The sequence below is a fragment of the Drosophila miranda genome, assembly GCF_003369915.1.
Source record: "Drosophila miranda strain MSH22 chromosome Y unlocalized genomic scaffold, D.miranda_PacBio2.1 Contig_Y1_pilon, whole genome shotgun sequence".
Classification (NCBI taxonomy): domain Eukaryota; kingdom Metazoa; phylum Arthropoda; class Insecta; order Diptera; family Drosophilidae; genus Drosophila; species Drosophila miranda.
This window is the reverse complement of record NW_022881603.1, coordinates 36,515,369-36,519,439: the sequence shown is the minus strand read 5'-3', so window position 1 is coordinate 36,519,439 and position 4,071 is coordinate 36,515,369. Positions and strand designations below refer to the sequence as shown.

Genomic DNA, 4,071 nt, shown 5'->3' with positions numbered 1-4,071 from the left:
GCGTAAAACATTAGCGCCTAGATCTCAGAGACTATAAAAGCTAGAGCAACCAAATTTGTTATCCACACTCCTGAGATATCGGACCTTGACGAGTTTGTTTCAAAATTTCGCCACACCCCTTTCCGCCCCGCAAAGAACGAAAATCTGGGGGTATCCACAAATCTCAGAGACTATTAACGCTAGAGTAACCAAATTTGGTATCCGCACTCCTGTTAGATCTCACTATAAAACGTATATCTCAAAATTTCGCCCCACCCCCTTCCGCCCCCACTAAGGACGAAAATCTGTTGCATCCACAATATTGCAAATTCGAGAAAACTAAGAACGCAGAATCATATATAATGACCATATCTATCAGATAGCTGTGTCTGGATCAGATCAGATCATTTTTATAGCCAAAAGGAACAAATCAATTTGCAGTGGCTACGCAGCGCCCGATGTCACGCTCAGACTGATTTTCTGTTTCTCTCGCACGCACTCCTTGTCGTGTCGTTTAATATTAGCGGCGTCTGCCGGAGGAGAGCCATACCACTAACCATACAGTACGCTCCCTAGTGTACCATACCCCCACCCCTGCCCATTCTTCGTTTATTATGTGGCGGTAGGTCAGTCCATCAAAAGACCCAAAACAAGAACCAAACTCAAATTTCAGTTCTAGCGGCCAGCAATACTAAACACACGCACGCAAAGTACGTGAGAATGCATGTGCATGCAATATATATTGCGTGTGTACTAACACATGCAAAGATGTTCTCGCTGCGCTCTCTCTCATGATGACGTGACTCTGGGGTACTGAACGCGCTAGCCAGTGTGTGACGCTTTCGTTGTATGAACTGGCACATCTATATACTGTATGGTTAGTGGTAAAACCAATTGTAAAAATTGGGGAATTACACAAGCTAAAATAGTAAAACTTACTTCGTAGTGCTAAAGTGGTTCGAAGTCCTCTTACACACTTTTTGGAGTCTGTCCCACGCTAGGAGAAAAACTTCGCCATATCATCGCTTATAATCTGTCGCCAGGAGCTCCTTATAAACTTATCAAACGTTTTTTCATTGATAGCGATTAAGTCCTTGATCTTGAGAAAAAAAATGAGATTAATCAAATGATTTACTCAGAACATGTAAAAATTCTTACCAAGTTATTGAAAGCATGCTCTTCTTTAAAAAAAATCTTCAAATGCTTCAAAGCCCTCTTGACTGGCCAGTGGTGAACGTGGTACTGCCAATTTTACGATGTTAGGCTCTCCGCACACTCGAGCCTTAATTGATGCGACTTCATTACGCAACGAAATAAGTTCCGCCCCCTGTCGATCAACTTTACCAATAATGGTTTCAATTTTTTTTTTGATGTCCTGCTGGTTTTCGATAATTTTTTTAGGTGGTTTAATATATCTGAAAATATTTTAAATAAGTCTATTGAGCATGAAAATGTTTCATTGTATTACCATAATTATTGGACCGATTATTTTGAGCCGGATTAGATATGTCTGAAAATATATTAAAACGAAAGCGTAAGGTAAAGCCGAAGGAAAGTCAATCAAAATGTTACCTGTTATTTGAGTATTTTCTGCTTGTTTTGGTAAGCCATTTTTGAAAATCTAAAATTTATCAATTAAAGGAAAGTAAATGTGATTTGCACAATCTTCAAAATGAAATGGTTTTCCTGATATTTTTTCTATATCATGTTGTGATATGTTTGAGTCGAAATTTAGTCCTTTTGAAAAGAAAATGCCCACATAGGTAGAGTTTATGGGAGAAGTAAAGTATGCTTCTAGACCAACTACTAGTTGGCTATGTAAAATTCTATTTTTTATTTCAATTATTTTAAATATTGAATATTTATGTCCATCCTTTACGAAATAAAAAGGGTTGCGATCTGTTTCATCAAAATACCAATGCTTGTATGAAATTTTACCATTGGATCCGTTGAAATTTAAAGTTTTTTCTTTGAGTACAACTTTTGACTCCAATGGGTAGTTCGAATTTTTCACCATTTTTTCAGATGGCCCAGAAAGTTTTCGAACGGAAAGGAGCTTATGGTCTGTAGAGAACCATATTGAATGGTTTGTTTGCTTAAATGTGTTAAGCAATGAAAATTAAAAGTGAGCATTGCATTCATATAAAAAGACGGCACTTGACTTACAAAGTCATCCAGCAAGCTGGATGCAAGAGAATTTTTGCGTGACACAATACTCTTTGTGTAGAAGAAGTCTTATCGCTAAGCTTAGTAGTAAAAAATGATTATACAAGCCGGTATCTAAAATGCCTTTCAATGCTATTGGTCCAGTATATAATAAAAAGGTTCGAAACTCAGTGGCTTTAAATCGGTCGAGATTATCTAGAGATCTAACATCTCTATTGAATTCCCTAGGTAAAAACTTTTTAAGAGACATAAGTTTATTATTAAGGGAAGCTATGGAGTCCCGTTTCAAAGAAAATGTGTGACCTTTTACTCTTACTAAAGCCACTAGGACCGATTTCATGACGCCAAGACAAACTACGTGCATGTAGTCTAAGGGAAACTGATTTACCATATCTATTGGCAAATCTTCAAGAACAAGTTTGCCTTGTATGTTGTGGTGTTCAGGTTGAAGACGATTTCGGAAGCTATCATTGGTTCGAGGGGGGTTAAATGATTTCTTGAAAATTAGAAGTTTACAGAAAGTTTCCCCTTTCTGAATGCAATAGTTGCAAGAATAAAAACCCGAATGATATTTTACACCCAATATAAAAGCGCGACAAATTCTTGCAAATAAACATTGGGATCACCTGGCTTCGAATTACCTGCAAATATTCCAGCTACCAACACTGGCTTTGTGCCATTGAAGTTAATCAAAATGGGCCATGTTTGCATTTTAAATCTTTTACATAGCGGAAGACCGTCTACATTAATATTTAAACTTATTTTCGAAGATAAATGATTATAATTGGTAAGGAAATCTGTTAAAGAGTCTTTAATACCGTAATGAACATACTCGCCTGGCTCTACAATTCGTTTCATTATATGACGGGGAGTACACTTTAAAGTACGTACATCTCGTGGTAGGCCAGGAATTTTTTCTCTTAAAATACAAAGCAAGGCATTGCCTGCCATATTGCTGACAATATTAGCAGACAGCCACTTAGCTAGCCGATTATTAAAGTCAGTTGAACTGGAATGTTCAGTAAATGGAAATTTATTACTTTCCGTATGTTCAGTAAACTGGACTGCATTACTTTCGCAAAGTAATTCATTTTGTTGGAGTTCGAGTTCCGAAATATTTTGCCTATGATTCAATTTAACCTCAAAATCTCCAGTAGCTCTTTGCACGTGTCGAGCCTCTCCGATATATGTTCTGCTTTTTCTTTTGTAAGACATTTTATTTCTTTTATTAATAATGTACTTACCGATTGGCAGAAATTTCTTTTAAATGAGTAAGAGATGGTAGAGATTTTTAACTTAGCACTGCACAGTTCGACGAAAATAATTGAAATGACGGCGCAAGGAACGCACGCTTTATTTGCACTTGTTTCTAATGCTCGACACATGTAAAAAAAGAAAAACACGAATGACTTTTCGACCACTTATCTGTCGACACGTCATCTGTCGAGACGTGAACACAAAGCCGAAGGAGAATTGCCGGACCGAAGGCACACGAAGGATTGCTTTTTTTTGGCTTTCGACCGGCAGCACAGTCGCAGCGCACTTTCCTATTGTAAAACTCCCGCTCGCGAGCTCGTTTGCGAGCGTTTTGCGACACAAAACCATATCGCTCGTACACAAGCTCGCTTGCGAGCTCGTTTGCGAGCATTTTGCGGAACTCTCGCAAAAGGCACGTTAGTTGGTTTGCTGGGATATTGCGTGTGTACTAACACATGCAAAGATGTTCTCGCTGCGCTCTCTCTCATGATGACGTCACTCTGGGGTACGGAACGCGCTAGCCAGTGTGTGACGCTTTCGTTGTACGAACTGGCACATCTACATATACATATCTTCACAGTCCAAGTTCAACAGGAACTGGAATTCCTGTGTGTAAAACTGATTCTTCCCGCTTTCGCTATATTCATTACTTGCTCGTATATCCCACCT

General features: G+C 38.5%; 1 long non-coding RNA gene across 1 annotated transcript; it reads right to left on the bottom strand.

Moving 5' to 3' along the window:
- Positions 1–812: 812 nt before the first annotated feature.
- LOC117192084 lies at positions 813–1,781 on the bottom strand. The gene is made up of 5 exons (XR_004474195.1): positions 1,552–1,781; positions 1,448–1,489; positions 1,138–1,394; positions 919–1,078; positions 813–849 (listed from the first exon to the last, which is right to left on the bottom strand). It is a non-coding gene; the product is annotated as an uncharacterized LOC117192084 (long non-coding RNA).
- Between the last annotated feature and the right edge of the window lie 2,290 nt (positions 1,782–4,071).